The 26,909-nt window shown below is 54.1% G+C and overlaps 1 protein-coding gene and 1 long non-coding RNA gene across 6 annotated transcripts in view; one reads left to right on the forward strand and one right to left on the reverse strand.

Annotated features, from left to right (window-relative positions):
- The window catches only part of CUEDC1 (CUE domain containing 1), an 88,848-nt gene that overhangs the window by 33,974 nt on the left and 27,965 nt on the right, over positions 1–26,909 (reverse strand). The window lies entirely within an intron of this gene.
- On the forward strand, positions 22,846–26,695 carry LOC138846145 (uncharacterized). Its single transcript, XR_011383529.1, has 2 exons — positions 22,846–23,146; positions 26,358–26,695. It is a non-coding gene; the product is annotated as an uncharacterized lncRNA (long non-coding RNA).

Below are 26,909 nucleotides of genomic sequence, written 5' to 3' on the forward strand. Positions count from 1 at the left end.
TACCGAGCCGGCTAGAGGGAAACAGCCCAAAGGGCCCTAGCTGCTGGGCTACAACAAAGCCAGCCCCTTCCCAGGGGCTGCCCCCCACCCCCTGGGGGCCGCAGGGGAGGGCACAGAGGACCCAGGCACAGCCATTGGAGGAGAGAGGCGAGGCTGGCCCTGTGAGGAAGGGGGCAATCGGGGAGAGACAGACCACTCAGCCACGTGCAGCACACGACCTCACGTTGGCTCCTTACCTCTCAGGGCCTCTCAAACCCTTCATCTGTAAAGTGTGAGGGTTTGATAAAAGGGCTCCCAAAGCTCTGTGCTACAGAGAAGCAGGCGCATGGCTCCCACGCCCACCTCGCAGGACTGCGGCTGGGATGAGAGGCTGCGGGGCAGTACCTGTCTTCCCAGGGCGGCCCCGTGCAGCTGAGCGGGCCGTGCACTGCATGACTCCGTGACCACCCCCACCCCGTCATTTAGTCTGATCTGTAAGGCTAGGGCATTCCTAAAAGAAAAAGAATCTTTCAAACCTTTTCATAAAAGAACTTCTCTAATGTTTCACCTTCCTGCCTCAACACTGGTGGCCAGGTGTGTAACCAATGGGAGATGTAGGACAGAGACCAGAGGAGAGGTTGCAAAGGAAATTAATAAGGTCGCTTCCCTGTGGGTGAATTGGCCCCGTCTTCATCTGTATTCCCAGCCCCATGTATCAGGCTGGGCTGCCATCAGGAAGCCGACTGCCCGTTCCAGCTGCAAAGATCCAAGGTGCAGGGGAGGCCAGTGGGGCCAGTGGGGCTGCCTGTGCAGCCAGCGACAGCGGGGGAGATCCTGGTGATCACCACACAGCCTCCTTGTGCCAGCCGCTGCCCCAAGCGCCTGACATGTGTTAGCTCTTCTCTGCCTTCTCTAAGTCCCGAGGTGCGTGTTACTGCTGCTAGCTCCACATCCCAGACAGGAAAATGAGGCACAGGGCATTTGGCGCAGTGGGTCAGAGCCTGCTTGGGATGCCCACACCCTTCATCAGGGTGCCTGGGTTTGAGTCCAGGTTCTGCTCCTGATTCCAGCTTCCTGCTAATGTGCATGCGCCCCAGGAGGCAGCAGGGACTGGATCCCCACCAGCCACGTAGGAGACTCAGCTGGAGTTCCTGGCTCCAGCCTGGCACAGCCCTGGGTGTTACAGGAATTTGGATGACGAACCATGGAAATTCTCGATCTCTGCATCAGTCTCTCTGCCTTGCAAATAAAATGAAAATTAATAGATAGTTCTTTTAAATAAATAAGGAACAGAAAAGTCAAGTAACTTACTCAAGGTCACACAGCGAAGTGAGCATGCTGACATTCGAACCCAGGAGGTCTGATTCTAGATTAAACACTCAACATCCACCAGGCTTGGCCTGCACTCTTTCCTGGGGCCAAGTGCAGAGCTGGGCACTCAGCATGAACACAAAAACTGAACTGAACTGAATCCTCAAAGGGGCAGAGGTGCCTCTGGGGAGGCTGGGATGCCTGGGTGCTTCTGGATTATAAGAGATGGTGTCCAGGAAGCAAGGGCGGAGGAGTCTGTAGGAAAAGCCCCATCCAGAAGAAAAAACAGCCCCACAGCAGTTTCCTTACAAAACCCTCTTCCCCACCCCACCCAAGTTGTCAAGTTGCCTGAGCAACCAACTGTTTTCACCACCACCTGAGCTGGCCGGGGACTATTTCCACAACAATCCCTCTCTCCATCAACAAATACCAGCAGCTCAGCCAAGACACTCAATCCAGCCACCTGCGAGAGATCAAACCTCAGCAGACAGAGGGGCTGCCGCTCCCCGTTGTCCCTCCCCACCCAGGTGCCTGCCACAGCTTGGGGCAGCCCAGGGATGTGCGCATACCTGGGACCCAGTGAAATGGCCCAGACTGAGAGAAGGGGGCCACTGGCAGCTCAGGTGCAGGCTGAGCAGCTGGGCTGGCTCCAGGCATGAGCTCACGCTGGCCCAGGCCCAGCTCCTTTGGAAAGAGGGGCCAGCTGCCCCTCCCTGTACCACTCCCGCAGGCACTCAGGGTGAGGGCCCCTTCACAGGCTGGGCTTGCAGGATGTGGGGCTGAGCTCTGACAGCAGTGGGAGACTGTGTTGGGCCCCTGGGCCAGGTGGGTAACCAACGCCCCATAAGAGCAGGCCCAGGAAAACCAGACTACAGACCCAAGATCAGGGAGGGGTGCTCAGGGTAGGCAGAGGAAGGTCCTGGGAACAGAAGTCCCAACCCTTGCCCCCCTGCCCACCCCACTAACATGCTGCGCACTATGCACCAATTCATGAACCTCACTTCTGTGGAATTAACCTGCAGATACATTTGCACCTGTGCCCAGTGTAGACCTAAAGATGTTCCTTGCAATAACTTAACAGCAGAAGATTAGAAACACTCTAAGTGTCTACTGACGGGAGGGTGGTAAAATCATGGTAAAGGGACAGGTGTTGTGCCTCAGTGGGTTAAGCCACTGCCTGTTGGCACCAGCATCCCATACGGGTACTGGTTTGACTTCCAGATGCTTCATTTCCCATCCAGCTCCTTGCTAATGCACCTGGAAAAGCAACGGAAGGTGGCCCAAGTCCTGGGGCCCCTGCACCCATGTGGGAGACCTGGAAGAAGCTCCTGGCTCCTGGCTTCAGACTGGCCCAGCCCCAGCTGTTGCAGCCATTTGAGGAGTGAACCAGAGGATGGAAGAGCTCTGTCTCTCATTCTCTGTTACTGTGCCTTTTAACTAAAATCGAAAAAAATATAAAGAAATGGATGAAGGAAACATCTCTGTAAATTCTTCTATACTTTTGAAATTTTTACTTGTGTTAACAGTAATTTAAAAATAAAATATGCAAATCATCTATAGTGATCATCAGAGCAATAGCATTGTCAGTGATTTATATGTTCCTTTTGCATTTGTTTCTTCATTATTAGTCATTTTTATTTATTTGAAAAGCAGTGCGACAGAGAGAGAGAGAAAGAGAGAGAGAGAGATCTTCCATCTTCTGGCTTGCTCCTCAGAAGGCCACAGCAGACAGGGTTGGCCCAAGCCAAAACCAGGAGCCAAGAACTCCATTTGGGTCTCCCACATGGGTAGCAGAGACTCCACTACTGGAGCTATCATCCCCTTCCTCCTAACATGCACATCAGCAGGAGGCTGGAATGCAGACATAGGACTCAAACCCAAGCACTCCCATTTGGGATGCAGGCATCCAGAGCCCTGGCTTAACTCACTGCCCCCACAACACCGGACCCTTGCATATGTACCTAATCTATGACAGACCTGAGTTACTTTTTTTTTTTTTTTTTTTTTTTTTTTTGCAAGTCAGAGTTACACAGAGAGAGGAGAGGCAGAGAGAGAGAGAGGTCTTCCACACGATGGTTCACTCCCCAATTGGCCACAACGGTCAGAACTGCACCAATCCAAAGCCAGGAGCCAGGAGCTTCTTCTGGGTCTCCCACATGGGTGCAGGGGCCCAAGGACTTGGGCCATCTTCTACTGCTATCCCAGGCCACAACAGAGCTGGATCGGAAGCAGAGCAGCCAGGTCTTAAACTGGTGCCCATATGGGATGCCAGCAGCACTTCAGGCCAGGGCATTAACCTGCTGTGCCACAGGGCTGGACCCATTTTTTTAAGATGTATTTATTTATTTGAAAGGCAGAGTTACAGAGAGAGAGGGCAAGACTGAAATCTTCCACTTGCTGGTTCACGGCCCAAATGGGCACAATGGCCGGAGCCGGGCCAGGCTGGAGCCAGGAGCCAGGAGCTTCATCTTCCCCTTGGGCCATCTTCCCCTGCTTTCCCAGGTGTAGCAGGAGGGAGCTGGATTGGAAATGGAACAGCTGGGACTTGAACCAGCGTCCATATGAGATGCTGGCACTGCAGATGGTGGCTTAATCCACTGCGCCACAGTGCAGGCTCCCTGAGCTACTTTCTGATGATGTAGCCATATCTATGAGCACCTGCCATGCTTCAGCACTTTCCAAGCATTCAGCATGCTTTATCTCATCAAATCAAACCAGCAAGCACGCATTTATTATACCCATTTTCCATGTAAGGAAACTAAGGCTAAGAGAGGTTAAATAACACACATAAGGTCACAGAATCAATGGCAGAGCCAAAATTTGAATCCAAACAGTCTGGCCCAAGAACCCACGCTCTTCCTAACCTCCACCTTATACTATTTCTCTAATTAAAACAAAGCAGAAAAGTTAAAAAGCCAAATGACAATGGAAAAACATTTTAAGAAGAAAGCAAACCCCAGAGCCTCCAGCGCTTGGAAACCTTCGCAGTCCTTAGAATCCCAGGCCTGCTGCAATCCCTCCACAGGTTTCCCTCTGCCGTGCTGCCTCCATGGGAACCACGCGCTGTGCCCTGCCCTGTCGGGGCCCTGCCTGCCTCCTGGTGAAGAGATGAAGGGCCCTGGGCACAGGGATGGCCCAGGCCGCAGCTGTCTGGAGGTAGGACCATGGCCCGAAGGGCCCCCTACCCCGTGCACAGCAGGGCTGGGTCCGGCCAGGAAGCTCTTTGAGAGAGGAACCACAAGCTGGAGTTTACTGGCACTGAGTCTGGGCCAAGAGACCACAGAGCCCAGAGGTTAAGTGCAGGGCCTTGGAAGACAGCCTTGTGGCACAGCAGGTGAAGCCACCATATCCCATATGGGCGCCTGTTCGAGTCCTAGCTGCCCTACTTCTGATCCAGCTCCCTAATGATGGCCTGAGAAAGCAGCAGAGGATGGCCAAGTGCTTAGGCCCCCGCCACCAGTGTGGGTGACCTGGATGAGGCTCCTGGCTCCTGACTTCAGCCTGGCCCAGTCCTGACTGCTGTGACCATTTGGGGAGTGAACCAGCAGATGGAAGATCTCCCTCTCTGTATCTCTTTCAAATAAATCTTAAAAAAAAAAAAAAAAAAAAAAAAGGAAGAAAGGAAGAAAGAAAAAGAAAGGGTGTTAGGTCAGGCAGATCTCAGGGACATCCTGATCCTGCAGCCAAAGGGCTTCTTCACATGTAACATGGGGACCCCACGGCCCACACCTCTCAGGAAACACTGTGAGCGGCATGTTGGTGGGGCACCCCCACCCCACCATGGCCATTCGGGAGCGGGCCCAGGAGTCAGCCTGGGGATGTGAGGATCCGGGGATAGTCCACCCTGCAGGGGCGAGCGCGCAGCCTGAGGGCCTCCAGCTCTCAGGCTGGGGCTCTTGAGGGAGGAGCAGGGAGCTGGGCCCACAGCCCCTCTCTTCTTTCCTGCCCGCTCCCTCCACCGGCTAAGCTGTCAAGCAGAGAAGTGATGGGAATATCGCTCAGGCCTAGACCGGCTGGCCTCACTCCCACTGGGGGAGGAGGGGGCTCGGGGCCCTGGGCTGCGGGAGCAGGCAGCGGGAGCACCAGGCCCCTCTCAGAAAGGCAGCTGAGGAATGCAGGCCCAAGCCTGGGGAGCCCAGGAGGCTGAGCTTCCAAAGAGCAGGCAGCAGCTGCTGCAGCGAGGAGGGCCACCCCCCTCAGGGAGCTGGGACACCATCAGAAATTCCACCCCAGCCCAGACAGCAGATGGGATTGTTTAGAGCCACTTTCCACCAGGCCATCCGCCCCCTCCCCCCTGCAGTGGCAGAGCTCCCCTTCCTCTGCCAGAAGCAGCGGGGCCAGCTGCCAGGTGTCCCCTCCCCACCTGCTGCCCTCACTCCACCCCGTCCCCACCTGCCCACACACACACGCTGGGGGTCAGGGGGCAGGAGAAGCCTCCTGTTCTCACTTCCAGGCTGTGCATGTGGCCAGGGGCCTCAGTGCTCGGAGGCCAGAGTTGGGATCTGAACTCAGATCTGCTCCCAGTGCCGGGCCAGGGCTTTCTCCCTGGGTGGCACACACACAGGCCTCTTCCAACACCCAGCTTGTGCACCTGCATGTGCCAACAGGCTCCAGCACCAGCTCGCCAAACCCATTCACTCATCTGAGACCTCACAGCCACAGGACACAGACGCCCTTTTGGGGATCCTTCTTGAACCTTCCCACCTAGGCTAAGTATTCAGTCTACTCCTGTCTGCACCCAACTCTGAAGTTGTGTTTCATAAATTACAGTCACGCTGTCCTGCACACACACACACACACACACACACTCTAACGTGCACCAACAGCATCTCACTATTCAATCAGAGTCTCTGGGGTGTGGCCTGGGAATCTGCATTTTGACAAGCTCCCCACAGAAAGCCCACTACCCTAAAAAATGATGCAGCTGGTTTTAGCTTCCTTAGTAACTACTGAGGGGACCATTTCAGGTCATTTTACCCCCTGGACCTCCAGGTTCCCATGTAGAAAATGGGCAGGGAGGACTAAACGATGTCCAAGGTTCCCTGTGTGTGTGCTCCGAGGCCCCAGCTGGCCCGCAGTGTAGGCACCAAGTTCCACAGCCTGTTCCATCTCTGTGGCAGCCAATACGCACGGCAGGCACAAAGAGCTGCTGTCTGGTGGATTCAGGGAAATCTGGAAAAATTCCTCACCTCTGGCTCCAGGCCGTCAACAAGCGGCTTCTGGATGATCCATGCCACCGCCCCCTCCCCTGAACAGCTATTTCCATCATTCCAGTCCCAGCCCAGCCCAGCCAACCAGGAGTCTGTAAACACTGGGCCTGCACACCTGGGCTTAGTCAACAGCCATCAAACAAAGGCACTGCCAATCACTTCACAAGCCCAAACTTGGGCCTGCTCTGTGCCACCAGCCTGGGGAGTGTGGGTGGGGCAGAGCTAAATGGGCACAGGGGACTGGGCCTGTAGACAGCATAACCAGAGTGACCCCTGCGGACAATTGGGCAGCAGGGTGTCCAGAGTTCAGGGGTGTGAGGGCAGCACGAGGAGCTTACAGAGCAGCCAGACACATCTCAGTCCTTAGTTCCTGGGGTCATTGTTAAAACATGTTTGTGGGTGGTAAATGTATGAAGCTTGTCCTTCAAACTCTGAATCTCTGGAGGTGGGTCTTGTGGCACACCTGGGTCCCTTAAAGGAGTACCTGGTTTGAGTCCTGGCTATTCTGTGCTTCCAAGTTCCAATCCAGCCTCCTGCCAAGGTGCCTGGGAAGGCAGCAGAAAATGGCCCAAGTGTTTGGGTTTCTGCCACCCACATGGGAGACCTGGATGGGGTTCCTGGCTCCTGGCTTCAGCCAGTCCCAGTTGTCGTGGGCATTTGGGGCCTGAACCAGTGGATGCCTCACTTGCGTCATTCAAATCAATAATTTTAAAAGAAGTTTCTGAATCCTTGATAGTCATGTCTCAGGGTGTCCACAGCCTGGACACGACACGGCAAAGTCAGACTCAGGCTCCCTTTGCGCAAGGTGAGGCTGAGCAACAAATAACTAAGGGGAACAGCAAACAGGAAAGGCCCAATGGAAACACAGCTGAGCGGCGGGAAACGGCTGTGAACTGTGCAGGATCTGCTGACCCTGCCATTTGAAACCCCCAGGCAGATCAGTGTCTCACTGTGACCACACTGACTGCCCACAAGGGTGCTCCACATATGCACAGCACTCAGCAGTGCCCAGTGCCAGGGGAAATCCATGGGCCCATTCCATTCAGCCAGGCTGCAGGCTGGGCCTGCCCTCTGCAGCTGACCACTGACCCTGGCACCACACTGGGCACTCTGCCTACACGGGAAACAGAAGCGGAAACTGAGGCCAGAGAAGTTACATAACTTGCAGGAAGTCTCACAGTGGGGGAATGGCCAGCTCAGGATTCTCTGGGATACCCAAAGGCCACTCTCCCACCACTCACCATGCTGTCATCCACTTACAGTGCTGAAACTCGGGGCCAGCGTCACGGTGCAGCAGGTTAAGCCACCTCCTGCAACACCAGCATCCCATATTGAAGCCCCAGTTCCAATTCCGGCTGCTCTGCTTCCAACCCAGCCCCCTGCTAATGTGCCTGGGAAGAAAGAGGAAGACGCTCAAGTGCTTGGGGTCTATCCACTCGTGTGGGAGACCCAGATGAAGCTCCTGGCTCCTGGCTTCAGCCTGACCCAACCATGACCATCATGACCATTTGCGGAGTGAACTAGCAAATGGAAGAGCTCTCTCTCTCTGTCTCCCTACCTCTATCACTCTGCCTTTCAAATAAATAAAATAAATCTTTTTTTTTCTTTTACAGGCAGAGTGGATAGTGAGAGAGAGAGAAAGACAGAGAGAAAGGTCTTCCTATTTGCTGTTGGTTCACCCTCCAATGGCCGCCACGGCTGGCGCACTGCGGCTGGCGCACTGCGGCCGGCGCACCGCGCTGATCCGAAGGCAGGAACCAGGTGCTTCTCCTGGTCTCCCATGGGGTGCAGGGCCCAAGCACTCGGGCCATCCTCCACTGCCTTCCCAGGCCACAGCAGAGAGCTGGCCTGGAAGAGGGGCAACCGGGACAGAATCCGGCGCCCCGACCGTGACTAGAACCCGGTGTGCCGGCGCTGCTAGGTGGAGGATTAGTCTATTGAGCCGCGCACCGGCCTTTTAAAAAGGAAATAAACTAATGGACCTCTAGACCTCTACAGGTGTAGAGGTTCACTCAGCCTGGCGGTGGTACCACCTCCAGCCGTCCCAGAGAGGAGAGAAGCGGCTGCAGTGAGTGGGCCAGGAAGCAAGCCAAAGGGGAATAAATGGGGACATCCCAGCTCAGAAGTGAGCAGGCCAGTCCGGCCACACACCCCCTCTGCCTGGAGGGGACCTGGCAGGGCCTCCCTGTCCTGGCCTGGGCCCTCTTTAAGTTGTAGTTCCATGGCAGCCACACCGGGCAGCAGCCAGGGTGAGTCAGGCCAGGCAGGAGGAAGTGGCCACACTCGAAAATCATTAACATGCACGGCTGAGCTTGGGGCTTTGTTCTTGAGCAAGGACTGTAGCATTTCACTTTCAGGAAGGAGCTGGGGAGGAAGGGGCAGGTTTGGAATTGCACAATACCAAGCACAGGCTCAGACACACACAGGTCCCATGTGGAGTCTGCTTAGACAGGCCACCTGCATGGCAGGGCCACAGGGAGACAGGGCGAGTACAGGCCAAGCCATCTCCACCGCTTCTAAAATCAGAGAGGGTTTCTAAGTAGGGATCGCACGGAGGCTTTGTGGTCCAAAGTCTCCCACATCAGGAAGACCAAGCCAAACAAAGCAGCATCGAGGCAGGAAGGGAGGGAAGGGACTCGGGCCAGCTGAGCTCTGTGTCTGAGACAGGAGAGATGTCTGAGATGCCCCACCAGGCAGGCGTCCAGCCCTGTCCCACAAGAAAACACCCTCCGCCAATCCTCCCTGGTGCCCCACAGCCTGAAATACTGGTCTCCAGCTGCTGTTCCCAGCAGCGGCTGGTGCTGGGGTCACACAGCTCCCAGTAGTGGCAGGAAAGGCAATGAAGTGGACGAGTTTCCGGGGGGGGGGGGGGGGGGTCACCAGGGGAGAAAGGTCGGTGAACTGCCAACAAGGAGGAAAAATCTGTTTCTAAAAATGGAATGCAAATGACAACAACACGGGCTTTGGGCAGGCCCAGAAGCCCTTGCACGGTCCCCAGGTCTCTGGGCATGGCCACCCCTTCCCTGTGCACCTTGCAGGGGTCGGCAGGAGGCTGCGACTTCATTTGGCTTCCCTCCTGCACCTCATTAGAGCTTAACCTCAAGGGCTTCAAGGCAATTAGGAGAAGGGGGCCCTTGTCCTTTGCCAATTACAAAGTAAACGGCTCTCCAGGGGCTCGCCCTCCTTTTGGGAGGGGGTCCTTGTGCTCTCAGCTGACCCTCCGCCTTGCTCCCACCCTCTCTGGCTCTGCTGGGCGGCAAGGCACGGCTTGTTCATGGAAGCTGCCTGTTCCGTCCGTCTGTGCCCTGGGACGCCTGGCAGGGGCAGGCCACCCACCAGGTCCAGCTCACCCCCCTCAAAGCTGCTCTGTTTGTAAAGGGCTTTCAGGGACAGGAAGCAATAAACAGAGTCAGGCGGCCAAGACGCAGGGCTGATTATGCAGCTGATGGATTTTCCAGGCCTCTGTGTTCTCTCCCGCCAGCTGCCCCGGGCTCTGTAGAAGATACTGGCCATGGCTGGGCTGGTCCTGGCTTCACGGGCGGCCTTCTGCCAGGCTGAACCAGGTCTTCCTGGGTGTGTGCCGGGACTGTACACCTTGAGAGTCCCCCAGCCACTAAGGAAGACACCACTCCTTCACCCCATGGCCAGCTGCTGGAGTCCAGCCTGCTAGCGACTACAGCTTCTCTCTCTCTCTCTCTCTCTCTCTCTCTCTCTCACACACACACACACACACACACAGCTTCACTTCTCCACCCTGCTCTGAGCTGCTTGGGTGGAGGCAGACTCCTGGTATCCCCAGAGGGGAAGGCATGCCTGGCTGTGGCTGCCTTTTTGCTGAGGGGGTGGCCAGGAGGGTGGCCCTCCTTCCAAAGGAACCTCACAACTCTGCTTAGTTCAGCTGCACTGTGGGCAGAGAGCAACTTGGGAAAAGCCAGGACAGGTGGGGAAGGTGGCTGGAGCTGGGTGGCCTCCTGGGCAACGCTCCCACCTGTTCAGGCCATAAATAAAGAGTGGTTTGCAAGAGCAAAAAAGGGGAAACCAGCCACGTGTCTCCCAGTGCCTCGTAAGCTATAAATACCACAGGGGACAGCCACAAAACGGAAGAACATGCAGCCAAGACCCTCGGGTGCCACCAGGGGATCACAGGAAAACACCAAGTGGCAGGGCCATGTGTACACCATACGGTGTTTGTTAAAATGCCTGAGTGTAAAGGCGCATATTTGGATACACACAAGAAGAAATCAGAATGAGTATGCACCAAAATGGGAGCAGAAGTATCCTGGGAGGCAGGGTTGTATGAGGGGCCGCTGCTGTTTCCTGCATGCACCTCTGTGTCCTTGGATGTTCTGACCACAAACACGCACTACGCTGCAGCTGACACTGGGGATTTATAAAAGGGCAAAAAGGTACAGCCCCTGTGGAACACAGTTTGGTGGTTCTTCACAAAGTTAAACACAGCATTGGGGCCAGTGCTGTGGTGCAGTGGGTTAAAGCCCTGGCCTGAAGTACCAGCATCCCATATGGGTGCCGGTTCGAGTCCCGGCTGCTCCACTTCCGATCCAGCTCTCTGCTGTGGCCCAGGAAAGCAGTAGAAAATGGCCCAAGGCCTTGGGCCCCTACACCTGCATGGAAGACCTGGAGGAAGCTCCAGGCTTCTGGCTTCGGATCAGCTTAGCTTCAGCCGTTGCGGCCATCTGGGGAGTGAACCAGCAGATGGAAGACCTCTCTCTGTGTCTCTACCTCTCTCTGTAACCCTGCCTTTCAAATAAATAAAACCAATTTTTAAAAAAAATGATTTAAAGAAAAGTTAAACATAGGAGCAGCACAGGGTCCAGTAAATGCATTCATGAGTACCTCCTCAAAGGAACTGAAACAGGGTCTCAACAGACAACTGTGTGTCAGTGTTCTGGGCAGCATGCTTCAGGGCAGTCCACAGGCAGCAACAACCCAGGTGCCCATCAGCAGATGCAGGAACAAACAAAGCCTACCGTACAGATTTGGAACGACAGAATATTACTAAGCCTCAAAACAGAATGAAATTCTGGTATGTGTGATGGCGTGGTAACCCCTGAAAACATTATGCCACATTAAAGCAGCCAGCCACAAAAGGACAAATATTACACAGTTCCATCTATTAGAAGTATCTAGAAGAGGCACATTCATCAAGACAGAAAGTAGGAGCCAGCCCTGTGGCGCAGTGGGTAAAGCCACTGCCATTGGTGCTGGCATCCCACACAAGCACTGGTTCAAGTCCTGGCTGCTTCACTTCCAGTCCAGCTCCCTGCTCATGCACCTGGGAAAGCAGCAGAAAATGGTCCAAGTCCATGGGCCCCTACGCCCATGTGGGAGACCTGAAAGAAGCTCCTGGTTCCTGGCTTTGGATTGGCTCAGCTCTGGCCATTGCAGCCATTTGGGGAGTGAACCAGCAGATGGAAGACTTCTCTCTCTCTCTCTCTCTCTCTCTCTCTCCCTCTCTCCTTCAAATAAATAAATAAATCTTCTTTAAAAAAAGTTGACTAGAGGTATCCTGAGGCCAAGGGGGGCACATAGGGAGTTGCTGTTTCATGGGAACAGAGGTTCAGTATGGGATGATAAAAAAATAGAGCTAGGGATGCTGATGGTGATGGCCATAGCAATGTGGATAAATTGAACGCCACTGACTTGTCCATTTAAAATGGTTAGAATGGTAAATTTTATTCTAGGTAGAATTGGATGGGAAAGAGAAGGAAGAGAAGGGAAGGGGAAGAAAAGGAAAGAGAGGGCTGGCACTGTGGATTAAAGGTTATGCCTCTGCCTGCAGTGCCAGCATCTCATATGGGCATCAGTTCAAATCCTGGCTGCTCCACTTTTGATCCAACTCCCTGCTAATATGCCTGGGAAAACAGTGGAAGATGGCCCAAGTGCTTGGTCGCCTGCACCCACATGGGAGACCCTGATAAATTTCCTGGCTCTAGGCTCCTGGATTCCACCTAGCCCAGCCCTAGCCATTGCGGCCACTTGGGGGAATGAAGCAGTGGATTAAAGATTTATCTATCTCTCTGCCTCTGTCTCTCTCTGTTTCTCTCTCCCTAACTTTGCCTTTCAAATAAATAAAATAAATCTTAAAAATAAAGAAAGGAGTGAGAGCCCTAATTAAGGCAGAATGAGGCTGAGGGTTGTGGTGGGCGCTATGGCTCGCTGACACCAGGGGGCACCCCTTGGGCTGTTAAGAGAGGACAGGAAATCCTGGTGTGCACAGAGGGGCTCTGTCCCCATCTGCGTGGAGTGGGCCGGGACACAATGACACCCCTGTTGATGAGAAGTGTGCAGATGGCCACAGAGTCCCAGGGCTGGGGGCAGATGGCAGTGCAGGGGTACTTTCTGGACGTTTGGAATAGCTGGGTCATGATGCAGTAGGAAGTAGCTATTTAAAATGGTGAGTGTGCTGGGAAACGAAGCATGCATTTGAGAGCCTTGGACAGAAGGGAAGAAGGAGAGATTGTGTGTGTGTGTGTGTGTGTGTGTGTGTGTGTGTGGCTGGGGCAGGAGCCTACAGAGGATAAGCAGAGCTGTCCTGCAGGGCACTCTGCCAGACAGAAATCATTCATTCAACAGACATGGCAGAGTGTGGCCAGGCGCCAGGCAGTGGGAGTGGAGGTATAAGAGGATCCACTGCCCAGTAAACACAGACGCTCCTCGACTTGCACGAGGGGGTTACGTCCCGATAAATCCATCGTAAATTGAAATGCATCTCACACACCTGCCCTACGGAACACCAGTGCCTGGCTGAGCCTGCCTGTACACGTTCAGAACATGCATGTAGCCTACGGTCGGGCAAATCATCTGACACAAAGCCTACTTTATAACGAAATGTTGGCTACCTCGTGCAATTTTATTGAATACTGTACTGAAAGACACTTCTGCACCGTGTAAAGTGGAAAAATTGCAAATCAAACATTGCAAGCTGGGGCCATCTGGACCTCAGTGCACCCACGAGCCTCCCCCCACCACCTTGCTCAAAATACAGACGTCTACAAAACAGGAAAGAGCCAGCTGCTCTCCCACCCCACACTCACAGAAGGCCAAGCCTTCGGGTCCAGTACCAGAAAAAAGATCAGTCTGCCAACAACGCTGGCACCCCTGTGGCCCTGCCCCACTCACATGAGTGTGCCCACCATCCGGGTTCCAGGCCTCGACTGACCCCAGAGTCCTCCTTCGTCAAGGGAAAACCAGAGGCGTGGGAGGACAGACCTCGAGGCCTGTGACTGCCGGGGACAGACTTCTTGGGGGCACGGCTTCCTGAGGTTTTTTTCCCTCACTTATCTCTGTTGTGCAAGGACAAAGAGACACTGAGCCTGGTGGCATGTTTGTGGTCACTGGCAGCTCTGTCTCCCTTGAGATAAGAATAGCTAAACAGGGGCTGGCACTCTGGTGTATGGGGTAAAGCCGCCACCTACAGTGTCAGCATCCCATATGGGTGCTGGTTCGAGTTCAGGCTGCTCCACTTCCAATCTGGTTCCCTACTAATGTGCCTGGGAAAGCAGCAGAAGATGGCCCAGGTGCTTGGGCCCCTGCACCTACATGGGAGAACCAGAAGTTCCTGGTTCCTGGTTTTGGATCAGCCCAGTTCCAGCTGATGCAGCCATTTGGGGAGTGAAGCAACAAATGGTAGATCTCTCTCTGTCTCTGCCTCTCTGTAATTCTGCCTTTCAAATAAATAAATAATTTAAAAAGTAGCTAAATAGAGTGCTTTTTATAAAAGGACATTGCATCCAGGGGCTTCCTGAGACACACCAGCCAGGTATCGTGTGTGTGCACATGTATGTTTTGTGTGTGTGCACATGTGTGCCTATGCATGTGTGTGCCTGTGCATATGTGTGCACGCATGTGTGCATGAGAAATAGGAAGCAGGCCTTTCTGAAAGATCTGGACAGGACACCAAAGCCTTCTCAGAGACTCACTTCCTCTAGATTTGCACTGGCCAACTAAGGTAGCCATTAGTCACATGTGGCAACACAAATTTTAACCTTAATTAATTAAAATTCAATGAAAGTAAAAAATGCAGTTCCTCATTTCACTACTGCATTTTTTTTTTTGACAGGCAGAGTGGACAGTGAGAGAGAGAGAAAGACAGAGAGAAAGGTCTTCCTTTGCTGTTGGTTCACCCTCCAATGGCCACCGCGGCCGGCGCGCTGTGGCCGGCGCACTGTACTGATCCGATGGCAGGAGCCAGGTACTTCTCCTGGTCTCCCATGGGGTGCAGGGCCCAAGTACTTGGGCCATCCTCCACTGCACTCCCTGGCCACAGCAGAGAGCTGGCCTGGAAGAGGGGCAACTGGGACAGAATCCAGCGCCCCAACCGGGACTAGAACCCGGTGTGCCGACGCTGCAAGGCGGAGGATTAGCCTATAGAGCCACAGTGCCGGCCAACTACTGCATTTCATGTGCTCACCAGGACCCGGCGGCTGAGGGCCACATGTTGAGCAGGATTCATGTTAGAACCCCCCCAACTGGCACCGCATTCCAGCAGCCAGCACCACCCTAGGCCTAGGGGGCCTCCTGCCCAGTGCTCCGCAGCCCTGCTTCGCTGTACTAGTCAGGACTTCACTGCCCTTATCTGGGTTACACGGCTATCACAGAGGCTGTGGACGGCGGGCCCCCTCCCAGGAGACCCCTGGGCAGGCAGAGCCAGCCTGAGCTCTGTGCCTTCTCACCACCTAGTCCTGGGCCTCATCCAACATCAAAGCTTTGGCCCCTTTCCTGTGAAACTTGACACCCAGGCCAGAAGCAATCAGGAGTCCAGCTGGGAGTCCAAGTCTGATTTCAACACCGGTCTCCAAGGGCCAGATTGGGAACAGGCCCTCCTGGTTTGCTTTGCCAGGAGGAAGGGCATCTTTGTCATCCTTGTGGCTCCTCCATCGCTGTGCTCCTGAGTGCGTCCATGGGGTCCTTGCTCACAAGGATTCAGAGAAGAGGGGCGCTGAGGCAGGGCAGAGGCGGGGACAAGCGCTTACCAAAGATACAAACACTGTTTCAGGGAACCAATGACCAGGCAAGAGAGATGGACTGAAAGGGTTCTCACAACACTGAAGATGACTGGGTGCTTGGTCTTGTACCTTTCCTTGTTTGTTTGTTTTTAAAGATCTATTTATTTGAAAGGTAGACACACACACACACACACAGAGATCTTCTATCTGCTGGTTCACTTCTCAAAACGCCACAACAGCCAGGCCTAGGCCAGGCCAAAGCCAGGAGCCAGGAACTCCCACATGGGTGGCAGGGACCCAGGGACGTGGACTTCTACTGCCTTCCAAGGTGCATTAGCAGGAAGTTGGATTGGAAGTGGAGGAGCTAGGACTGTGACCAGCTGCAGAGCCCCAAGCAACAGCCTAACCCAGTGAGCCACAATGCCCCTAGTCCTGTATCTTTGAGCAACCCAGGGAGAGAAATAGACTGAGGCCCCTTCCACCTGTGCAACACATCCCACACATGACGACACATGCTGGAGACACCTTCACTCCTCGCCTAACCGATCCCGTGAACATTTCCCCATTAGAGTCAGGGCGGCATCACCATTCTCCCTCAAGTTGGTTCAAGGTCAAGTGCAGTGAGCTGTGCAGCTGTTCTTCCTCCAGCAAGCTGCGGGCTGGGGATGGGGGCAAGCACAACTCACAGTTGAACACAAACCCCAAGCAGAGACCCCGTGAGCCTCGCTTCTGGGCCTGGTTCTACACACGGACCCTGCAGCAACTTCCTCCTTTCTTTCAACTCTTTAAAAAATAAAGTAGAAAGCTGTATACAGTACATTCAAGCTTAACATTATAATTATCAAAGAAAACATCTTGTAACTACCCACGTCGAGACACAATTCTAATACCCTTTCCATGTGCCACGAGATCACTTTATTTTTAATGAATTTCTTTTATATTTATTTAAAAGGCAGAACGACAGAGAGAGGGAGGGAGAGAGAGATATTTGGTCCACTGGTTCACTCCCCCAAATAGCTTGCAATGGTCAGGACAGGGCCAGGCCAGCGCCAGGAGCCTGGAACTCCATCTAGGTCTTCCATTTGCACTACAGCCATCATCTGCTGCCTCCCAGGAAGCACTAGCAGGAAGCTGGACTGGAATTTGGACTTGAACCAGCACTCAGATATGGGATTTGGGCATCCCAAGTGGTGGCCTAACCCACTGGGCCACAACAGTGCCCCCTACGCTGATTTTCATAGCAACTACTTCCTTCCATGTCTTCATCCCTTGGATGTGCATCCGTAGATGCTGGACGCTGGTCTTCCCCATCTTTGCCTTTTAAGTCTATTTTAATCTACAGCTTCCCCTCTTCTTTTTTTTTTCTAAAAAATTAACTTACTTGAAAGGCAAAGACAGAGACAGAGAGTTCCTAACCTCTCATTCACTCCCCCAATGCCCACCATGGGGAGCCGGGAACTCAATCCAGGTCTCTGCCATGGGTAGTAGGAATGCAACTGCTTGAGCCATCACTGCTGCCTCCCAGGGAGCACATTAGCAGGAAGCTGGAGCCCAGAGCTGGAGCCAGGGATCGAACCCAGACACCCTGCTATGGAACTGGGCTTCCTAACTGATGTCTCAACACCAGTCCAAACGCTAGCCTCTTCCATCCCTTTCTCTTCCTGACAATTTAGTGACGGAGAACAGGCCCCTCAACTGCAGCCTTCCCCACAGTCCGAAGTTGGTGACGCAATTTTCCTTTTCCCTCTGAACCTCGGTAACCTCCCTGCCCAATTCACAGGGCTCCCGTGACAACAGAAAGAGACAGTGAGCCTGAAAAGCACGCAGGGAAATGCTTATGATATTTGCTATGCAAAGAATGTGGGATGCAAATTGCTACACATGGTCTGCTTTCAACTACACTAAGGAAAATGCATAGAAAGAAGGAGCAGTGGAAACACAGAATTCCTATCCAGACAGTCCTGACAGTGACCCCTTTGGGCTCCTCTTTTATTACTGCTCTTACGCTTTCCACAATAGGCACATGACCACACAATCACGAGGGGCAAACTGCTTTTAAACACTTTAAAGAAAGAGCGCTCCTGGAGTGGAGAGCGGCACAAGGCTGAATGTGTCACCAGGCTTGTCCCTTCTCCCCTACAGCACCCCCTGACTTTGCTGTCAGTTCCTGTGGCCACCATAGACCCAGCCAAGACCCCCGCTGCCCCAGCCTGCTTCCCCCACACCTGCTCCCTTCTCCCAACACCAAGTCACCTCCTAGCAGCTGAGTGTCTCCTATGCAGAGCCCACCCCTTCCTCTGCATCACACTGGGTGAGCATCTGGCACCTGCAAGGCTTGTTAAGCATGGCCACCCCCAGCTCCCCACACCCTGGGTCTTAGGCAGAGGCCCAAGAATTTGCATGTCTAATGACTTCTCTGTGAGGCTACTGATGCTGGGTCTGTATTTTGAGAACGTTTGATTTGCAGCACCTCTCCTCTGTCATTTTTTTTAAATATGTATTTACTTATTTGAAAGGCAGAGTGACAGACAGCGGGAGACAGAGAGAGAAAGAGCGATCTTGCATCTGCTGATTCATTTTTTTTTTTTTTGACAGGCAGAGTGGACAGTGAGAGAGAGACAGAGAGAAAGGTCTTCCTTCCGTTGGTTCACCCCCACCAATGGCCACTGTGGCAGGTGTGCTGCGGCCAGTGCACCATGCTGATCCAAAGCCAGGAGCCAGGTGCTTCTCCTGGTCTCCCATGTGGGTGCAGGGACCCAAGCACTTGGGCCATCCTCCACTGCACTCCCGGGCCACAGCAGAGAGTTGGACTGGAAGAGGAGCAACGCACCATCCGGCACCCGGGACTAGAACCACCCCAGCATAAGTGCAGGGCCAAGACCTGAGTCACTCCCAGCCTGGCCGGGTCGGTGGGCAAGCTGACCTCACTCAGCCTTGCCCAAGGTCGTCCCAGCAGCCTCCTGCGTTTGTGGGGCCTGACCGTGAGGCCAGGACAGGCGGAGGATTGGCCTATTGAGCTGCGGCACCAGCAGTGCTGATTCACTTTCAAATGGCTTCAACAGCCAGGGCTGGGCCTGGTTAAAGCCAGGAGCCTGGAATTCCCTCCAGGTCGCCCATGCGGGTGGAAGGGACTCAAGTACTTGAGCCGTTACCTACCGCCTCCCAGGAGCATTATGGACCAGACACAGAACAGCAAGGACTCAAACAGGGGCTGAACCCATTATGCCACAGCACCTGTGCCTCCTGTCTCTTCTCCATCAAGCCCTGCCCATCCTTCGAGACCATGTTCAGGTTTCCCTTTTCCAGGAGGCCATCTCTGAAGATTCCAGTGCATATCGATCTCTACCCTTCCAGACCATCCCTAGCACTTAGGGGTGGAGTGAGAGAGCAGTCAGTGGCCCTCACTCACTCATTCACTGCCAGTCAACACTCATTTCCTGAGCACTTGTTGTACACCGAGATGAGTAAGTTCAAAATCTCTCTTCTTCACAGTCACTAAGACTTACAACAGCAGACCTGGCACCATGGCACCGTGGTAAAGCCACAGTTTGAGATGCTGACATCCCGTACTGGAGAGCCAGTTCCTGTCCCAGCTGCTCCACTTCCCATCCAGCTCCCTGCTAATGCACCTGGGAGGTAGCTGGTGAAGGCTCAGCCCCTTCCACCCATGCAAGAGATGGTATTTCTGGCTCCTGGCTTCAACCTAGCCCAGCCCTGGCTGCTGTGGCCATTTGGGGAGTGAACCAGTGGACGGAAGATCTCACTCTCACTCTACATCTCTCCCTCTTTCTCTCTGTCATTCTGCCTGTCAAATAAATAAACAAAGAATTCTAAGAGCTTAAGTTACAGCAGGAGCCTCCAAAAAGAGCTTTGTGAGAAGTCCTTCCAGCCGCAGCCAAATGGCCCTGCTGCCAGCCCCAAGCCTGCTACCCACACAAACTGCACCCCAGCTGCAGGTGCGGGGCATGCCAACACGCACACACAGGCACGGTCACACCCGGGGTATCCATGGTGAGGGGTGTAGGCTCCATTGTTCCCTGGTTAAGCCATCCTGAATATAGGGACAGGATTTATGGGCAGACACTGTGAGGGGAGCAGATGTCCAGGCAGGCAGGCAGGCAGGGAACTGGGAACAGCAGTGTGACTGCGCTGGCCAGAGCCCCCAGGGAGGCAAGTCCACACTGCCTCCCACTTCAGATCCTGCCCCATCTCCACAGACATCGGCAGGTCCAGACACTTGGACGCTCTGCCCAGGAGGACACCGTGAACAGGCTGTGACTGGACTCCGTCCTTCAGTTTCACTACTTACTAATAGTTACCACTTAAAAAAAAAAAAAAAAAAAAAAAAAAAAAAAAAAAAAAACCATACAGTAAAGCCCAAAAGTGAGACGAGAAAGCTCTCCCTTGGGAGGGTCAAAGGCGAGACTGAAAAGCAAACAAGAGTAAGGCAGCTGCGGAAAAGGATGCTGTGAAGAGACCGGGAGGGCCAGCTCCGTCCGTGTGCAGAGGGGACCCCGCCTGCACAGAGGCCCTGGGCGGTGGTTCCTAGCTAGAGGGCTGCACCAGGGTCTCCAGGGGACTTTCCAAAGGCTGAGGCCCAGGGTCCCCTCCTGAATCAAAATCTCCTGAAGTGCACCCAATCCTCATCCCCACCAAGTCCCAAACAGGTCAAGGGGACTCTGGGGTGTTCCAGGCCACTGCTTGCCAAGCGCAGTGACCCCAGAGTGGCATCTATTAGTAGCAAGTTCTAAGAGGGGCTGGCAAGCATTGAGGGAGCTCGGAGACCAGCTGGGGAGGGGACGTCACCATGCAGGTACCATCATTTCTGCCCACCCACCCCAGAGGTCTGGGCCCAGACAGGCAGTGGCATCTGCCTCATCTGAGCTACCCAGCCTACGGGGACCTGTGCTTTGGCCAGTGCACAGCCAGCGCCTATGCCACTCCTCCTGTCCACCACCGGGTCCAGTGCATTTCCCTAATTCCTCAGCCCTGGAAGCCTTACCTGACCAATCACAACTCTATTTCAGAGTTCAGATTACAGACCTCCTCCTCCTCCAGGAAGTTCTCCCACCTGCATCTCAAGGTTGGCTGTCACAGGGCCTTAGCCCATCAGCACCTTTGCATGTGCAGTAAGGCTCATCAGAAGAGGAGTTTTCATCAAGTAGCTCCATCAGGCACATTTTCCAAAACTCTAGGGAAATCCTAGCAAACACTCTTATTAGCACTTCTATGTGCCAGAGAGACCTGAGACACAAGAGGTAAATGTGCCCACTTGCTATCAAAAGGAAAAAGAGTAAAACTCAGGGGCGGAGGGAAAAAAACAGCTACCTCGGGGGCCAGCACTGTGGTACAGTGGGTTAAAGCCTTGGCCTGCAGTGCCGGCATCCCATATGGGTGCTGGTTCAAGACCTGGCTGCTCCACTTCCAATCTGGTTCTCTGTTACGGCCTGGGAAAACAGTGGAAGATGGCCCAAGTCCTTGGACCCCTGCACCCGCGTGGGAGACCCGGAAGAAGCTCCTGGCTCCTGGTTTCGGTTCAGCTTAGCTCCGGCCATTGCGGTCATTTGGGGAGTGAACCAGCGGATGGAAGACCTATCTCTCTCTATCTCTCTCTCTCTCTCTCTCTCTCTCTCTCTCTGGCTCTACCTCACTCTATAACTCTGTCTTTCAAATAAATAAAATAAATCTTAAAAAAAAAAAAAAAAAACCAGCAACCTCTGAAGTCCTTGCTTCCCACAGCAGGGGTCACAGCGACTCCATAGCTTTACCTTTTAGACTAAGCACACATCCAGGCTGAATTTGTCTCTGCTGCAGGCCTCTCTTGACCAGTAGCAGGGACGCTGTTGCATCCATTTGGGAGGGCCTGGGAATCAGAGATCCCAACTGGAAACTCCTGGAGGTCAGTTTAGGAAGAAGGACAGGGATGACACTCCAGGGCCTTGGCATAAGTTCCCGCCCTCCTAGCCCGCTGGTCTGGGGGCAGCCGAGGGGTGTGGCCTGCACCTGCCCCCACCTAGCCTCTCTGGGCCCAGGCCAGGTGAGGAGGCGTCTCACTAGCCCAGGGTTCTTCACTCAGGAGAGGCTGTGAGGAAAAGCAGGAGCCCTGTGTGGCATAAAAGTGGGAGGGAAATCAAATGTATTCAGAGTCACTGAACAGGAACCATATGCCAGCCACTTGGCAAGGTGCATCCCTACTGCCTTTCATTTTCAAACAACAGCAGCTACTAGTTTCCTTGTTTACCCAACAAGGTATTGTTCTGCAGAGAAGGTGGGGAGACAGCCTTCAAACACTGGGAGGGTTTCACTAAAGCCCGGTAGAGATTAACAGTGTGATTCCCTACCTTTCTTAGAAACAAAACAAAATAAATGGGATTGAGGTTCGCTTCCAGAAAAGACTTCTTGACTGTGAAGTGGCATCAGATGGTTCACTTTTCAGGTCAGAGGTTGCAACCACATCAGGTGTCCACTCTGCGGCCAGAGACTTGCCCACTTGACCTTGACCACTCCATGGGCACCGCTGTAGCCACTCAGAGATCTCTGCAGGCAAGGTGACTTTAGCTCCAGCTTCAAGTCAGGTTTTTGGACAATGCAAAATGCGAGGTCAAACCTGTCCTTTGTTAAATTGACCAAGCAGATGAACCAAGCAGGTCGGATTTTGCAATGAGGTCATTTTTCTCATGAACAGGCAGGGTTTGGAGTTTGCCAACTTAATCGACGGGGTTTGTGGGACAGCATTAAAGTTAGCACACGCCGTGCCATTGCTTCAAGCCGGCTCCTTCACCTGTTGGGTAATGGAGCTCAGCAAGCCGCAGGGACAGAGAGGAAGGAAGGGAGCAGGCCAGCAGCGTGGGCAGAAAACTGCTGCCCTGGGCCTCGGGACCCTGACCTACCTAGGCTGCCCCAGCTGCTCCGGCCTGGACCACAGGACTCCCTCTTAGGCTGCTAAGTGGCCAGGGAGGTGTAACACCCTGAGTGGGAGAGAGGAAGTGGGGCTGTGTCATAAGCAAGATGCTCTGGGTAAGGAGCCCCAGCTCTGGAGGCTGCACCCCAAATCAGACCCGGAATTCGCAGTCTCTCACAGAAGAGTCACACGACAAGGGCCTGGCCCCGTTCACCCAGACCCTGCCTTTCCTCGAGGTAAAACGGGTCACAGAGCCCTGTCCCCTCGTGGGTTCAAAACCCTCTGCCACCTCTCAAGAGAAGCCACGACCCGGAAAGGTCAGGGGCCTTGCTCTCAAGGCCCGGCCAAAGAAGGCCAGCCGGTGGCAGCTCAGCGACTCCTACCCAGGGCCCTGTCCCCGTGGCCTCCTGAGGCAGGCCAGGGCAGCAGCCCCGCCCTAGGGTCCCAGCGGAACCACTGGCCAGGCCTCCCCCGCGCCGGCCCCCACGCCCCAGGCCACCACAAGGCCGCCTGTCAGTCCAGGGCGCTGCCCCCTCCTCCTCCTCCCGCTTTGATCCCAAAGAGAGGAGGGGGCGGGGAGCCAAGAAAAATCCCCACTCGCATCGATTTGCCCAAAGCAAAGGCAACACAAAGGCTGCACCTGTTTCCATGGAGATGTGATTGGCGAAGCAAAGGAACAAAACAGAGCAAGAAACACAAACCCGTCACCACCTTCCGGGCCGGCGTGATCGATGGTGGCGGGCCGAGGCCCTGACAGGAAGACGGCGGAAGGATTAAAGGTACCCGCGCCGGGAGCGCTGTCAGCGGGCAGCCGCGGGGGCAGGAGGCCTCCAGCCCTGGGCCCCACTCCTGAGAAAGATCCTGAACAAAAAATCCTGCCCAGAAATCCAAAGTGAGCGATTATTCACCTCACAAAAGGATTCCTGGCTTGACAAAGGGATTCCTTGAAAGGGCAAACCCCAGGCCCGGCTCATTATGCACGCTCGCTCCGGGCTCGGCTGCGGCGGAGCCGGGGTGGGGGTGGGGGGAGCCGGGAGGATGGCGGCGAAGCCCTGAGGGGCAGCGGGGCGGCGGCCGCTGGGACGCGCGGAACCGGCGGGCGGCAGCAGGCGTCCAGGCAGCGCCCAAGGCCACCCTGGCTCTCCGCGGGGGGCAGTTGGCCGCGGGGGTGTGGGGGGCAGTTGGGGTGAGGGGCAAAAGCCTGGCAGCCCGCTGCTCCCCTGGGGCAGGAGGCTCAGAACGTGCCCCAGGAGGGAGGCCAGCGCGGGCCCAGCAGATGGCAGGGGCTCGCGGCGGTCACGGGAGCCCGCGCCCGCGCTGGTGGTTCCACGGGTGACGTGGATGAGGCGCCTCCTGGCGCGCGTCGTCATTCTGGGAAGGGGACAAGGCCGTGCAGCCCTGCCCTTGGAGAGTCTCCCCAGGCCCTCACACCAGAGGCTTTTCCTGACCATCATGCCTGCAGGGAACAGAACAAGGCCAACAGCAACAATAATATTTATCAAGCATATGTGGGCCAGACAATAAACCACCTGTCCCGCTGAGCCTCTCCCTGGCTCCCAGAGAGACCACTATTATTATTCCCAACTGACCCATCTGGAAAAAAAAAAAAAAAAGCACAGAGAGGTAAGTAACTTAGCCAAGGTCACACAGCCAGGAAGTGGTAAAACCTGGACTCAAGCACAAGTCTGGCTCCAGAGCCCAGGAGGCAACATGCCTGCTGCACCAGCCCCAAATGCACCAGCTCCCTTAACCTACCCCAGGGCACTTTTTTACCTTGTGATTGCCTCCCCTGGGAAGGCCTTCTGGCTTTCTTGGTGAGCCCTGCTCTGCAGACATGAAGTCACTCTCCCGGGCCTCAGTGACCCCTGTGTGCAAGAGCTGTTGTGACAGTGAGCCCCTGCCAAGCCCCGGAGAGACAGGAGCCAGGAAGAAGAGAGGGCTGTGCAGCCAAGGGATCACCAGGGCGCGCCCCCGGGAGAAGCAGGCCCAGGCCAGCTCCAGCAGAGATTCCCGGAGATCCCTGAGTTCCGGAGTGAGGACACCCGGAGCACATGTGCAGGCCGTTAGCTCAATGGTCTTCTCACCAGGGTAGTTTTTGGGGACCCGGGGATTTCCCAGGGGTGCTCAGACGTGGACAGCTTTCAGGGACTCGATTCCCAAAACCTCCGCTTGTACCTGTCCTTCTCCCTAAAACCTCTGGGCTTCCAGGTCTCTCTTCACAATGGCCTCCTAACCATTTCCCAAAGAAAGGCCCACCCCGGCCACTCCAGCCTGAGCCTGGTTCCTTGTTCTGGGGTAGAGAAGCCACAAGACAAACAGACAAGTGGAGAAAGTGCTTCCCTAAGACGGAGAAGGGGCTGGTCTTTTTTTACCGGGCTTCATCTCTCTAACCTACCCATCTGCTGGTTTGAGGATTAGGATTAGGAAGCAAGGAAGCTGACACACTGACACCTGCTGAATACATTTATTTGAAGAAGAAAAGAAATGGAGTCAGGCTTTTTCTGTCCCTAACTGTGATTTGGCTGACGGGTCTAACAGTGACATCAAGTTTTGCCAATTAGGAATCATGACTGCCTAGGCTGAGTTTGCTGTTCTAAGGCTTTGAAAAAAATATACTTGAACCAAGTATATAGCATACAATAAGCCTGGAAATACACTCAGTTATGATTTAAAAATATATATATACTTCAACTTAAGCATGTTTAAAGGGATAGGTTTTCAAAATCCCTTTTGTCAGATTTTGGGGGCGTGAGTGAAGTTTGAATCCTGCTGCTTCCCTTCCCCGGAGCCAGGACCAAGACCCAAGTTCCCACATCAACAGACCCACGGGCCGTGTGCGCAGTAGACTCGGGCCGTGTGCGCAGTAAGCTCTCGAGAGAAAGACAGCTGCAGTGTGCACAGCAGGCACCAGACCTGGAACCTGGGTGTGGGATTCTGCTCCCTCTTGGAGGTGTGGCTCTGGCTTAGTCACCCGACCCCCCTGATCCCCCCCCCAAACAAGGGGATAGCCCCTTCCAAAGCACATTCAACATCCTGATGCTTGAGGTGGGTGTTTGGCCTGATGACGCTACCTGGGACACCTGCATCCCACACTGAAGTGCCTGGGTTCAAGTCCCAGCTCCACTCCACATTCCAGCCTCCTGCTAATAATGTATACACACTGAGAGGCAGCAGGTGAGAGCTCAAGTACTTGAGTCCCTGCCACCCCTGCAGGAGACCCGGATTGAGTTCCAGGCTCCAGTCCTAGCTTTTATGGGCATCTGGGAGTGAACTAGCAAATGGGAATCCTCCCCACCACCACCTCTGAAATAAATAAAAAGTTTAAAATCCTGCTGATGAGGACATTAAGTGAATACTGGAGAAGACGTCACCACAAGCAGCCCCAAATACTAGCGAGGCAGCAAGCATTCCCTTCCTGGCATGGACCCCTTGTGGAATTCTATAATGACTGCTATTTATCGCATGCTCACCATGTGCCGGGCACAGGACTCGATGATTCATGGGCCCCAGATCATTTTGTTTTCAGAGCAGCCTTCTGGGTGAGGTCCCAGGCACATTCACAGGCAAGGGAAGCTCACACGCTAACTAGCAGTCCAGGGCCCACTGGGTCTGTCCAATTCTAGTCTAAGCTCTAAAAACATTCCCTACTCCAAGTGCGGCTGGCCAGCAGCAGCCACACCAACTGGTACCACACTAGCGAGGCGGGGTCCAGGACCTACCCGAAACCCAGTGAATCATAGCCTACATTTTAAGTCTGCAGATTCATGTGTACTGAGAATCACCACTCTGCCCCGCCGGCCCAGCTGACTTTACTGTCCGGTTTTCATCTTGCTGTGGGTACATTCATTGTCTCCATGCACGCATGCACAGCTAACAATTACAGCAAGCAAGATGCTTAGGGATTATACTAATCCATCAGTAACACATGCAAAGTGCATCAAAGCGCATTTTTTTCTTTTCTTTCTTTCTTTCTTTTTTTTTTTTTTTTAGAAACCTGGTCCGTTGGGGGCTAGGGCCAGCCTCCCTGGTCTGCACCTCTGCCGCTTCCCTTTCTTATTTGGTCTTTCAGCGTGGACCTGCCCAGTCTCTGTTGGTCTCCTGGGCTTCCCGTCATGAATTTCCCACAGCTCTATCTCCAGTATGTATCCCCTCTCCTTTTGAACTATCTATTTTGTCCCACGTGCCTTGGATCGTCCTGTTGCTGTAGCACTATCTTGGGACACCCCCACAAAGTGCATTTTTAAAAAGGCGCTAGTAGGAACATTCACATCGATCTGTCACCAGTGGTCACCTCTGAGGAGCAGTATGAGATGACAGGGTAGAGGGCCAAGGGGGCTTTATATTATTTGAATAAAATAATTTTAATAAAAAAGGACATAGTTGCGTATTGGTTGTATAATTAAATGGGAAAGCATTTTTTTTTTTTAATTTCTGACAGGCAGAGTGGACAGTGAGAGAAAGGTCTTCCTTTGCCGTTGGTTCACCCTCCAATGGCCGCCACAGCTGGCGCACTGTGCCAATCCGAAGCTGGGAGCCAGGCAC

This window comes from Oryctolagus cuniculus, chromosome 17, assembly GCF_964237555.1.
Source record: "Oryctolagus cuniculus chromosome 17, mOryCun1.1, whole genome shotgun sequence".
Lineage (NCBI taxonomy): Eukaryota > Metazoa > Chordata > Mammalia > Lagomorpha > Leporidae > Oryctolagus > Oryctolagus cuniculus.